The sequence below is a fragment of the Dasypus novemcinctus genome, chromosome 6, assembly GCF_030445035.2.
Source record: "Dasypus novemcinctus isolate mDasNov1 chromosome 6, mDasNov1.1.hap2, whole genome shotgun sequence".
Lineage (NCBI taxonomy): Eukaryota > Metazoa > Chordata > Mammalia > Cingulata > Dasypodidae > Dasypus > Dasypus novemcinctus.
The window spans coordinates 111,824,724-111,838,948 of record NC_080678.1 but is presented as its reverse complement, the minus strand read 5'-3'; the positions used below and the strand labels follow the sequence as shown (position 1 = coordinate 111,838,948).

Below are 14,225 nucleotides of genomic sequence, written 5' to 3'. Positions count from 1 at the left end.
ACAGCCAATAACCAGAAAACCAAAATGAATTAATTGGTTTCACCAAAGAGTAGGCACTACAATGAAGTTACTCACCAGAAGATGACTGTACCTGTATCTGTAACTCCCCTCGAAATGGAACTGCACAACAGGGCCAGTGACACTGGCAGGAGTACAAGAGAGTACTGTCCATCGAGCCTGTAAAGTAACTGGGATAGGTGGCCGTGCAGGATCAGTGACTGGGCATCTCTGTCCCACAGGAGCCACAGGGCCTCCAGTAAAGATATTTAAGACTGGGATCACCAGATTATACCACCTGAATGGGCTTATTGCCCAAAGCCCACAGAAATCAATGACCTGATACTTGGATTTCAAGAAGAGGGTTTTTTGCAAAGCACCATAGCAAGGAGACAGGAGACAAGCTCAAATCTGTCTCCCCGAGCTGAAGAGGTTTGAGATTCTTAAATGGTTTGGAGAGGGTTGGTCTAGGGAAGTAATACAGGATTAGATAAGATGACATGGGTCATGGGGCAGGATTAAGTGGAGCCTGTGCTGCTACAAGTTATGCTAGTTAATGCATTGCACTTTTAAAAATGGCAGCTTAGCATGTTGAATGGTTGTGATTTTTACTATTAAAATTAGGTATAGGTAACTTCATAAGGAAGTGCGAGTTCTACGAAAAGGGAAACAAACTTCTGCAAGCTGGTAAGGGAGGGGTTACTTTAAAAGTTGGTTATTATGCAGTGGTTTCAGTATCTGGTAGTAGTAGGGCAAATTTCTCCAGTACTTTCTCCTTTTCCAAAGTTGTCTTTGATGTTCTTAGACCTTGTATTCTATAGCATAAACTTTAGAGTCAGTTTGTCTACATACTCACACCCATGTGTACATGTGTGCAAATTCTACATGAACTTTGATTGGAATTGCATTGCATCTATGGATCCATTTGGGGGATAGTTGCCTTTATTATGATGTTGAGTTTTCTCCTACATGATTAGACCCTTTCTATGTAATCTATCTTTTGTGCTCTTCAATAAAATGTTGCAATTGTCACTATATAATTTTGGTTAAATTTATTTCTAGTTACCTTATACTATTTGTTTCTATTGGGAATCATATTTTCTTTTATAGCTGTATCTGGTTATTATGGAATGCTCCTAATTTATTTATCTTATATCAGTTCTTCTGTCAAACTTTCTTATTTTTTCTAGTAGTTTTACTGTACAGTCTCTTTAATTTTCTATGAAGACAATTAAAGTGTTTGCAAATAAGCTTACTTGCTTCATTTCCATTCCTTATGGGCCTGTTTGTTTGTTTGTTTGTTTTACTTATTTCACTTTGCCTGAACCCTCTATATTAGCAATATTAAGAAAGGGTGGTGATAGGAACCCTTGCCTTTTCTTTAAAATAATAATGTCTAAAGTTTTATCATTAATTTTCATGTTGGCTCAACATTTTGGATAGATAAACCTTCATTGTAAGTCAAAGAAGTTCTCTTCTATTTCTAGCTCGAATGGCTATTGAATTTTTCAAATGATTTCTTGTGACAAGGTTTAGTCTAGATGCATTTTTTTCTACTGCTTCATTTAGTAATAAATTATTCAGGACTTTTATATTATTGTTCATAACTGAACGTGGCTAAAACTTTTCCTTATTTGGCTAATAATTTTACCTTTTTAATTTTTGTGTTAGAATTATACTAACTTTTAATATAAATTAACTCTAAAAATTTTCAGAAAGTATTTATAGAAGAAAGGTATTTTTGTTCATTAAAAGTTTGATAAAGCCTCTTCTGGATACCTGTTGGGGGCCAGGTGGCTTTTTCTCCCTAAGGAGTGAGCTTTTTATTATTGTGCCAACTTTTTAAATGCTTATTATTTTTTGTCCTTTTGAAACTCTAGAGTAAATTTTTATGATTTATAATTCTCTATAAAATGTCCATTTCATCAACTTTTTCATAAAGTTGTTCATAATATTTGCTTATTATTTTAAAAAATGATCATACCATCTGTTCCTGTGCCATTTTTTATTCCTACTTTTAATTGTGTTTTTTCTCTCCATTGGTTAGTAGTGACAAAGTTTTGTGTATTTTTAAAGTTGTTTGTAAAGAACTATTCTTTGTTGTTTTGCTAGTTTTTTTCTTTTAGCTTGTTTTCTATTTGTTATATTCTATTCTTTATTATTTTTTTCTTTCTGCTTTCTTTGGATTTACTTATTTATTCTTTGCTTGGTCTTTATCATTAAATACAGAATTCATTTTTATTCATTTTTTCTGTCTTTTTTAGCAACACACTTAAAGTTACACTGTTCTCCTTTATACACTGCTTTAGTTCCTTCACCTTTATTTTGGTATGTTGTCCTTTCATTGATATTTCTTAGTATTATATATTTAAATTTTAATTCAGGTGTTATAATAGTTTATAATTTCTTTTTTTTTAACACAAATTAATGAATGCTCTTTTTAGTTTCCAATGTGCTTGTCTACTTTTTTATTGTTGATGTTGTCATTCTTGATTTTTACTTTATCACAAAATTTCTAAATCATAGTATTTAAGGCTGCCATAATATATTCTGAGAACTGAATTCTGAAATCAGAGAAAACTATCTCGCTTGGCCTCTTATCAGAAAGAGTCCATACAGTGAAATTAACAAAATAAGTAGTAACAATCCTATAATAAACCCAGCAATCAAGTCTCATTGTAATGATATTATGATCTTTAATAAAGCTTTAAACAACTTTCTCTAAAGATTAAGAATTTACTAATTTATATATTATTGGTAATACAAATGTTTAAGTGAGACTTATGGAGCACAGTATTCTTGATCCAAAAAGTAGACTCTGAAACACAAAAGATTTGTGTTCTTTAGATCCTAATGTATAGGTTTACAAGGTTGTATATATCTACGATTTACCTGAAAAGTACTTTCTTAAATAATATGGCCTTTAGGAACAAAAGAACTACTTAAAAATAAAACTCCTGAGGCTCATCCTGGAGGAAAGATTATCTTTGCTATTTGATTTTGTCAAAGCAGGGGGAAAAGAAATTAATATAGGAGATAAAGATGATATGATTCTAGAATAGAGGGGTAGATTAAAACAATTTCCCTGAGTAGCATGACTTTCTCATTTAGGCTTAATCTTTCCATCTGTGTGTTTTTTCCCATTTGATCATGTCTTGTCTTCTCTTTGTTCAGGAAAGGCTCCTGAGGGAGATGACCCTGTTTAGGAAGACCTGAATTCCCTGGAGACTTGGCCTGCATCAAGTCAGGAAACACATAGCTTAATGACTCGGGAGGTAAAACTCAAGAAGAGGGACCTGTGCTCATTGACTGTGCCTATTACCTAAATCACTGACCCCGTCCTCTCCTCACCACGTTAGCTTTCCCATTCTGTGTCACTCTGATGTTGAAGATGACCCAATTAGGAATTTGAAGGAATGGAAATGTTTTACAACTGTAAAGAAAACAAAAACGTGAAGAAAAACTCTTTCAATTCTACCCTGAATTTACGTATTTTAGTATTGATCTTATTTTGTGCTACTAATAGAGATACATGATAAGTTTCACATGAAGTAGGAGGCATGCGTAGATATAGTGTGGATGGCCTTTTAATTAATGAAGACAGTGTGATACGATGTCTTCAAAGCAGAAGAGTAGAGGAATGTGAAAAATTGGTGGTAATAAGCCTTGCTTTAACATATTACCTGCCTTGTGGAGATACTGCCAATATTACAGAACACAAAAGAGGAAATGCATTCTCATCTTGTGGGTGCCTTGTATTTTTTTCCTTTATCTAATGCACTGAAGCATTGAGACTTCTATGATGATGCTGTCCTCATACTCACTTCCTATATGTTCCTTCATTATTAGAGAGAAAAGTCAGTACCAAGAGCAAACACTGCTTCCCCCAACTTCTCAATTCATTCAGTATCCCCATGCCTGCCTGGCAGTAATGCAGCTTTGAAAAGTGACATGGCAGTTTGGCTCTTCTCTCATGTAGGAAACTGTTCAGTCCTCTGTTATATTTAAAGTCACATTTCTGGATAGGAATCTCTTACTCTTAGGACAGATTTTTAGCTATCAGCCTACGAATAATACTTTTTCTTTGATTACTATGATTTTCTACTTGTAGAGAGATCATTTGAAAGTAAGCAATGTCATAGAATGTCCCAAGTAGATTCTTTATATAACCTTATTCTCTCCCTTCTAGAACCGAGTCCATTATTTATGTATGTATTCTTTTTTTTTCCCTAAATTTTATGGCCTAAATTTTATGACCTATCCTGGATGAATTTTTATATCTTTTAAAGTTTCCTTTTATAAAAGAGTGTCTTAGAATATTCCTGGATGTTTTTTAGGTTATCTTTGGAAAATCTTGCTTTACCAGAATTTTCTTTTCTTATATTTCATGTAGCAATTTGATGTTGTAGCCACTTGTACTGTCAGTTATGATGCTGTCCCCTAGGAATTGTCTAGACTCATAGTCCTGTAGGTAGGTTTTGAAGATAGTTGATATCTTTTTATTCCAACATTCATTTTAGAAGTAACATAACTTAGGCCCAAAGAGCTGTCCAAGATTATACAACTCTTCAGTCATAGTGAAAAGACTTAGAAACCAGGCTCTTATCTCCTACTATAACTAATTTCACTTTGTACTTATAAATCTTTGGCATAATACAGAGCAGAAAAGCTCCTTGGAAAAATCTGTCCAACCTTTTTGACACTAATTTGATTCAGTGAGCAGACTCCAAAAAGACCTGGAATCTTGATAATTTATTGTATTACTTCCTGGCATTGTTAGCCAAATCACTATTTCATTCCATCAAAGACATATTAGAGTCCTAAGTGAGCCTTCAATTTGAATAGCAACCATCTGGACTGGTTTGCTTCTTTGATAAATATAGTCAAGTTGATTTTGTTGTTTTTTTATTTATTTTATTTATTTTATTTTATTTTATTTTATTTTTTAAGATTTATTTATTTAATTTCCCCCCTCCCCCGGTTGTCTGTTCTCTGTGTCTATTTGCTGCATCTTGTTTCTTTGTCTGCTTCTGTTGTCGTCAGTGGCATGGGAAGTATGGGCGGTGCCTGTTCCTGGGCAGGCTGCACTCTCCCCCGCGCTGGGCGGCTCTCCTCATGGGGCACACCCCCTGCACATGGGGCTCCCCTATGCGGGGGACACCCCTGCGTGGCAGGGCACTCCCCGCGTGCATCAGCACTGCACATGGGCCAGCCCCACATGGGTCAAGGAGGCCCAGGGTCTGAACTGTGGACCTCCCATGTGGTAGACGGATGCCCCAACCACTGGGCCAAGTCCGTTTCCCGAGTCAAGTTGATTTTGGAGCATGACTTGAAATATGTCTTGGGTTTAAATTGTGCTAGGACTTCTCACTCAGGTGGTGTTACTTTTTTTAAGTAAATGAGTTGTGCTCAAATTGCTTTAAAATATATCTAGCTAGGAGGGCAGGGATGGTTGTTAGTGTAGTGGCACTGATAGACTTATTTTCCTCTATTCCATTTCACTGACAACTCCATAGTCCTATTTTGTTATCCTGAAATTAGTTTTTACAGATGTTTTACCAATTAGTGTTGCTTTTTAATTTTCAGGACTAGGTCAACTTTATAACCCATAGCTCATTTCATTTAATTAATTGGTAGATATGTAGTTTAATAAGAAGGGACATTAAGGGGACATCATTTTCCCTTGATATATTAAAAGGATTAAATACACACCAAGAAAAATACAAAGAAAATAAATCTGGTATAACAGTAGTAGTATTAGATAAAATAGACTTAAAAGCAAAAGGCATTAGTGATAAAGGGGTCATCATATAACTTTCTCTTCATATATTTTACACTAAAATGTGTGATAAATTCCAAATTTATTTGTACCTAATAACAACTTCAAAAAGTATAAATTGAACAATGGCAGTATAAGAAATGCCTGTAAACATCCCCTCTTAGAAACAGCTAAATAAAACAACAGGTTCAACTCACTGGACTCTGTGGAACAATTAAGAATGGAAAAAACTCAATGAATGCTGAATTGAAAAACAAATAAAGCAAACATCTAAAAAAGATAAAAGAGAGGCAAGATGTATTTATTGGTCCAGACCTCTTCCCCATTCTCAGATCTGCCAGGTTTATTTGACTCACAGATGTATTCCTGGTCTGGATACCTCCTACTGCAGTCATTTACTGCAGTTCCACCCACACCAGCAGTTTAATTGAACACACAAATACAGTGACCAAGACTTCACAGACCCACTGCAGCACTTTAAAGATCTTGACCAATACTATAAATGAACTAGATCCTACGGATATGTACAGAACATTGCACCCAACAACAGCAGAATACACATTCTTTTCAAGTGCACATGGGTCATTCTCCAGGATAGACCACATGTTTGGTCACAAAACATGTCTCAATAAATTTTAAAAGATTGAAGTTATACAAATCATCTTCTCTGACCCCAAATGAATGAAAGTAGAGATCATTAGAATACTGGAATATCAACAAATATATGGGAGTTAAAAGAAGATACTTTCTAACAATCAAAGAGTCAAAGAGGGAAACCACAAGGGAAATTAGAAAATGTCTTGTGATGAATAAAAATGTGAACACAACATACCAAAACTTATGGGACCCACTAAAGGCACTTTTCAGAAGGAAATTTGTAGTTACGAATACCTATATTAAAAAAGAACTATCTCAAGTCAATGACCTAACGTCATATCTAGAAGAGGAAATTCATATCTAAGAAGAGAAAATTAAACCTAAAGTAAGTGGAAAGAAGATAGTAAATTTTACAATGAATATAAATGAAATGGAAAATAGGAAAACAATCTAGAGTCAATGAAACCAAAAATTGCCTCTTTGTCACACATGGGTCACTCTCCAGGACAGATCACATGCTAGGCCACAGAACAACTCTCAAAAAATTCAGAAAGATTTAATTTATACAAATAATTTCTCTGACCACAATGGAATGAAGCTGGAAATCAGTAAGGGCCAGAGAACCAGATTAGGCACAAAGATATGGAAGTTAAGCAACATAATCTTAGATAATCAGTGTGTTAAGGAGGAAATTGCAAAAGAAATCAGTAACTACCTGGAAGTGAATGAAAATGAGAACACAACATATCAAAACCTAAGGGATGCAGCAAAAGCAGTGCTGAGAGGGAAATTTATAGCCATAAATGCCTACCTTAAAAAAGAATGAAGAGCTAAAATCAAAGACCTAATTGCATACCTGTAGGAATGAGAAAAAGAACAACAAATTAATCCCAAAGCAAGTATAAAGAAGGAAATAACAAAGATTAGAGCAGAGCTAAATGAAACTGAAAATGATAACACTAGAAAAAATGCAAACAAAAAGCTGGTTCTTTGAGGAAATCATTAAAATTGACAAACCCTTAGCAAGACTAACAAAGAAAAAAAGAGAGAATACATGAAATAAGAAATGAGGAAGGGGATATCACCACTAATTCCACAAAAATAGAGTATCATAAGAGGATATTTTAAAAAATTGTGTGCCAAAAAGATGGATAGCTTAGATGAAATGGATAAATTTCTAGAAATACATGAGCAGCCTTCATTGATGAAAGAAGAAATTGATGAACTCAGCAGACCAATCACAAATAACGAGATTGTCTTAGTCATCAAAAACCTCCCAATTAAGAAGAGCCCAGGACCAGATGTTTCACAGGTGAATTCTGTAAGTCATTCTGGAAAAAACTAACCATAATCCTGTTTAAACACTTCCAAAAAAGTAGAGGGAACATTGCCTAACTCATTCTGTGATGATAACATCACCCTAATACCAAATCCACATAAAGACGCCACAAGAAAAGAAAACAACAGACCAATCTCTCTAACGAAATTGGATGCTGAAATCATCAACAAAATATGTGCTAATTGTATTTAACAACACATCAAACAAATTATACACCATGACCAAGTGAGTTTCATCCCTGGTATGCAAGGATGGTTCAAAATAAGATTAATCAATGGTATACCACATTAACAGATCAAAAGAAAAAAAAATCACATGATCATCTTTAATGATGCAGAAAAAGCATTTGACAAAATACACACTCTGTCTTGACAAAAACACTTCAAAAGATAGGAATAGAAGGAAACTTCATCAATATGATAAAGGCTACATGTGCATAACCCACAGCTAACATCATATTCAATGGTGAAATGCTAAAGGCTTTCCCTCTAAAAACTGGGACAAGACAAGGATGCTCATTTTCACTATTCTTATTTAAAATTGTGTTAGAAATACTTGCTTTAGCACTTAGACAATAAAAAGACATAAAAGGCATCCAAATTGGAAAGGAAAAAGTAAAAATTTCACTTTTTTCAGATGACATGATCTTATACATAGAAAGCCCTGAGAAATCTACAACAAAGCTTCTAGAGCTAATAAACGAGTTCAGTAAAGTGGCAGGATATACGATCAATGTGCAAAAATCCATAGCATTTCTGTACTCCAATAATGAGCAATCTGAGGAGGAAATCAAGAAAAAAATCCATTTACAACAGCAACAAAAAGAATCATTTTTTATTCAAATTTAAAGATGTAAAGGACTTCTATGCAGAAAACTACACAACATTGTTTAAAGAAATCAAAGAACACCTAAATAAATGGAAGGATATTCCATGTTCATGGATTGGAAGACTAAACATCATTAAGATGTCTGCCCTACCCAAATTGATTTACAGATTTAACACAATCCCAATAAAAATTGCAATAGCATTTTTTGCAGAATTGGAAAAGCTAACTATGAAGTTTATTTTGAAGAACAAGAGGCTCCAAATAGCTAAAGATATTAACAAACTAAAATGAAATGGGGGGAACTCACACTACCTGACAAAACATACTGCAAAGCTACAGTGGTCAAAACTGCATGGTATTGGCACAAGGATAGACGTACTGACCAATGGAAGTGAATTGAAAATTCTGATATACATCCTCACATATACAGTCATCTGATATCAGAAATCTTGAAAATAAAAAGGCAAACAACCCATTTTTAAAATAGGCAAATGATTTGAATCGATACTTCTCCAAAGAAGAAATACATATTGCTAAAAAGTACATGAAAAGATGTATCCTTAGTTATTAGGTAAATATAAATCAAAACTACAATAAGATATCATCTTACACCTATTATACAGGAGGCTATTATGAAAACAGAGGACTATAAGCATTGGAGAGAATGTGGAGGAAAGAGAACACTTATCTACTGATGGTGTGAATGTAGAATGGTACAACCATTATGGGAGACAGTTTTGCAGATCCTCAAAAAACTAACTATAGATCTGCCATCTGATCCAGCCATTCCACTGCTGGGTAGATACACAGAAGCATTGACACAGGGACATGAACAGATATATGCACAGCCAAAGTTTATAGCAGTATTATTCACTATTGCCTAAAATTGTAAGCAATCCACATGTCCATCAACAGATGAATGGATAGGCAAACCATGGTATATACAATAAATGGAATATTTCTCAGCTGTAATAAGAAATGCAGTTTTAACACACAGGATAACATGGATGAATCTGGAAGACCTTATGTTGAATAAAGTAAGCCAGTCACTGAAGGACAAATATTACATGACCTCACTGATATGACTTAAGCAAATTGAGCAGACTCACAGAGCTAGATTCTGGAAGATAGCTTAACAGGAGGCAGGTCATAGAGAGTGGTGAGTCAATGCTCATATGGACAAAATCTATGATAAGGTGGAAGGGTGTGGTTGAGCAGTGGACGGGTGTGAGAGTGATGCAGTGATGAGCTTGGGTTCAGTGGTGCTGGTCTGTGAGGGGGAATTGGGTGGGGGCATTTGGTTGGACTATCCATGTAACTGGGGAAGGCTTGGAGGAAGGAGCAGGGATTTGGAAGTCTGTGGTTAAAACTACATTGGTGGGAATGTTCTTTTGGCAAATAGGGCAGAGGAGGGTTACTAGTATAGGGAGTTGGGTGTGAGGGATATGCAGGATAGAGCACACCTGGGACATGCCTTTATGGAATATTTAAGTGTTCATCTTGTCATAGTGTGTTATCTCAGTGGGTGGAGACCCACACAATACACAAGAAAATATTAAACTCCTATCCTGGTGAGCCCTACTATGTTCTCAATTAGAAAGAAAAGAATCTCTCAAGAACATAGGCACTGTGCCTAATAAAAGAAAACAGACCAATATGTCCAGCCCTCAATATTATTGCAAGTAACTATAAATCTTATTTTTCTAAAATTGAAGCTTAGTAATACTTACCTGGCAGGGGAGATAACATGATCGTGAAGGGGGTTTTCTCAGGGCAAAGCTTATCCATTGTACTCCATATGTGCTGACTCCTGTCATTTTCCGAAATGCTGGAAATTCGACTGCATAATTTGTGATGGTGGTGAAATAAATAAATAAATTTTAAAAATTGAAACTTAGTGGTTGCCATAAGTTCTGATAACAGGGGGAGAGATGGAACATAGGGCATTTTTTAGGACATTAGAATTGTTCTACATGATCTTGCAGTAACAAATACAGGCCTTTCAAAATTTCATCAAAACTTATAAAAGTGTATGGTGGAAAATGTAAACCATAATGTAAACCATTGACCATGGTTAGTAGCAATGCTTCAATATTTGTACATCAATTGTTAAAAATGTACCATACACATGTAGAATGTCATTAATAGGGAAGAGTGGAAAAGGGGGAGGGCATTAGGTATATGGGCATCTCCTATATTTTCCATGTGACTTTTCTGTAACCTAAAGCTTCTTTGAAAATAAAATGAGAAAAAAAAAAAGACAGTGGGGGAACATAGGGAAGAAATTGTCTCTATATATACAACATAATAGATCTTACATGAAAGACAATGTATAAAAATTTTTCATTTCAAATTTTTAATATTTTTTGTTGTTATTTTAAAATTTGTTATTTTATTAATATTATCATTTTTTGGCTTCATTTTTAGAAAGGTTTTGGATCACAACTGTGGCAGAGGAGGATCATAGGTATGGGGTGTTGGTGATGGGACAGTGTATGTGGAGGGGTACACCTGGGGCATGCCTCTAAGGCATATGAATATGCTCCAGTGTTCCTGAGGTGTTGTTTTGGTGGGTGGAAAACTGCACAATAAACAAAAGAATATTGAATTCCCATCCTGGGGAATACTGCTACATTCTCTATTAGAGTGGCAAGAATCCCCCAAGTAAATGGGCAGTGCCTAGTGAAGGAAGACAGATCATTACACCAGGCCCTTGATATTGATGATTGTATTTATGAACCTTTCTTGTGAAATTGAAACTTAACCTAGTATTATATATTGCCTAAGAGTTATCTCCTGAAAGCCTCCTTGTTGCTCTCTCTAAGCCAAACTCAGCATATAAATATACTACCTTCCCTCTGGTGTGGGACATGACTTCTAGGATAAACCTCCCTGGCACTGAGGGATTATTAGGAAGTACCAGCCAGCAATGTATCTGGAAAAAGACCTTGACCAAAAGGGGAAAATATTAAATACAAATGAATTTTTATGGCTAAGAAATTTCAAAGTGAGTCGGAGGTCATTCCAGAGGTTACTCTTATGCATGTCTCAGCAGGATCTCATTGACTGCTACAGTAAACAGTGCCTCAAACTTTAGGGCTCCTGAAGGCTCTAGAGACAGCCAAACACTATAAGCAGGGCAGACAGGCAGTCAGTGGGCCTTACTTTGGAATTTATGCTCCCCAGTGTAACAGAGTTAGACCATTTGTAGTTTCCCTACACATGGCTCTTCTGCCTCTTTTATTTGAACCTGTAATTAGCATTATACTTGTTAAATATATGTCCCAGAGACTTAAATCTTTGATCTGTTCATGTACCAGTTGAGCCCTGAATCTCAGCAGACTTGCAACACCTACTCTCCAGTTCATTGGACTCACCCAGGACAATTAACAAGGAGATGATGATGGACAACACCCATCCCAAGGAAGAGACAATGTCTGCAACTGCAAGCAAGATAATTCCATCCCTCTACCCCATGGAATGTAAGCCCCCTCTCAATTTTAAGCAGAGTGTGCATTACCATCCTAAATCCTCAAAATAGGGGAATAAACAAGGGACTATATAGACTTGTTATAATTCTGTTATAGATTTACTATTATTCTAGCAATGGACGAACTTTTATCATTGATGTAGATGCAGTGGCCACTAGAGGTTCTGAGGGGAGTGAGAGGGAAGAATAGGTGTAACATGGGAACATTTTCAGGACATTGAAATTGTCCTACATGACATTGCAATGACAGATACAGGCATTATACATTTTGTCAGAACATATAAAATTGTGTGGGGCAGAGTGTAAACCCTAAACTACAAGGTTTAGTACAAGGTTGGTAGCAATACTTCAATATTTGTTCAGCAATTGAAACAAATGTACCGTGCTAGTGGAAGATATTGTTAATGTGGGAAAGTATGGAAGGGGGAGGAAGTGGTGCATATGTGAATTCTCTATATTTTTTATGTAACATTTATGTAATCTAAAGCTTCTTTTAAAAAATTTAAAAATGTTGCTTCCCCGAAAAGATCAATAAAATTGACAAACCTTAACAAGACTAGCAAGGAAAAAAGAGAAAGGATGCAAATACTAAAATGCAGAATGAAAGGAGAGACATTAAAATTGACTTTACAGAAATGAAATGGATTATAAGAATACTCTGAAAACTGTATGCCAACATATTCAATAATTGAGAGGAAATGGGCAAATTCCTAGAAACACACATCTTATCTAAACTGACTCATGTAAATATAGAATATTGCAACATACCTATAACAATTAAAGAGATTGAATCAGTAATCAAAAGCATCCCAACAAAGTAAAACCCAGGACCACATAGCTTCATTGATAAATTTTACCAAATATTCAAAGAAGAATAAGCATCAGTCCTCAAGCTTTTCCAAAAAATTGAAGAGAATGGAACTATTCCTAACTCATTTTATGAAGCAAATGTTACCCTAATATCAAAGCCAGATAATGACATCACAAGAAAAGGAAACTATAGACCAATTTCCTTTATGAACATAGATGCAAAAATCCTCAATAAAATACTAGCAAATCCAATCCAATAGTATATTAAAATAATTATACAATCATGACCAAGTGGGATGTAGGAATGCAAGGATGGTTTAGCATAAGAAAATCAACCAATGTAATAATCCCATTAATAGAATGGAGTAATATATTGACATGGTCATCTCAAGTGATACAGACAAGGCTTTTGACAAAATCCAACATCCTTTCATGATTAAAACACTTAGAAAAACAGGAATAGAAGGAACTTCCTCAACTTGATTAAGGACATATCTCTCAGCTACCTGTATACTCAGTGTTGAAAGACTGAATGCCTTCCACTTGAGAACAGGAACAGTACAAGAATGCCTGCTTGCTTTCACCACTGTACTTGTAGTCCTTGCCAGAATAACTAGGCAAGAAAAAGAGGTAAAAAGACCCAAGTCAGAACCAAGGAAGTAAAACCATCTCTATTTGAAGATGACAGGATCCTATATATAGGAGATTCCAAAGAATCCACAATTAGTCTACTGGAAATGATAAATTCAGCAAAGTTTCAGGCTACAATATCAACAACTCCAAATCATTTGTTTCTATATATCACCAAAAAATATTTGAAATTGGAAATAAAAAAAGACTCCCATTCACAATAGCTCATAAAAGGATACATCACTTAGGAATACATTTAACTGAGGAAATGAAGGACTTGTACACTGTAAACTACAAAGTATTTCTATAAGAAATGAAAGTTCTAAATAATTGCTAAGACATCCTGTGTTTATGGATAGGCAGACATAATCTTATTAAGATGTCAGTATTACCCAAAACTATCCACAGATTCAACACAGTACCTAACAAAATCCCTGCAGCCTTTTATTTTTATTTATTTTACAGTAATTGAAAAGCCAGTCTGTAAAATCATATGTAATCTCATGATTACATGATTTAGCTAAATCTGTATTGCAAAGAGGAAACAAAGTTGGAAATCTCCACACTTCCCAATTTAAAAACTTACAACTGAGCTACAGTAATCAAAACAGCATGGTACTGGCATTAAGATATTTCTTAGGATTAGAAGTGAGAGTTCAGAAATAAACCTTTTGGCAAGAGTGACAACAAAATTAATTGGGAAAAAAATGGTCTCTTCAACAAATGGTATTGGAAAAGTGGATATCCATATGCAA

General features: G+C 35.0%; 1 long non-coding RNA gene and 1 pseudogene across 1 annotated transcript in view; both read left to right on the top strand.

Annotated features, from left to right (window-relative positions):
* The window catches only part of LOC131279022 (uncharacterized), a 30,468-nt gene extending 26,998 nt beyond the window's left edge, over positions 1-3,470 (top strand). The window contains exon 3 of the long non-coding RNA XR_009186363.1: positions 3,172-3,470. This is a non-coding gene — a long non-coding RNA (uncharacterized lncRNA). The remainder of the gene's footprint in view (positions 1-3,171) is intronic.
* A 6,792-nt stretch (positions 3,471-10,262) lies between these two features.
* On the top strand, positions 10,263-10,448 carry LOC131279058 (U1 spliceosomal RNA; annotated as a pseudogene).
* Positions 10,449-14,225: the final 3,777 nt, after the last annotated feature.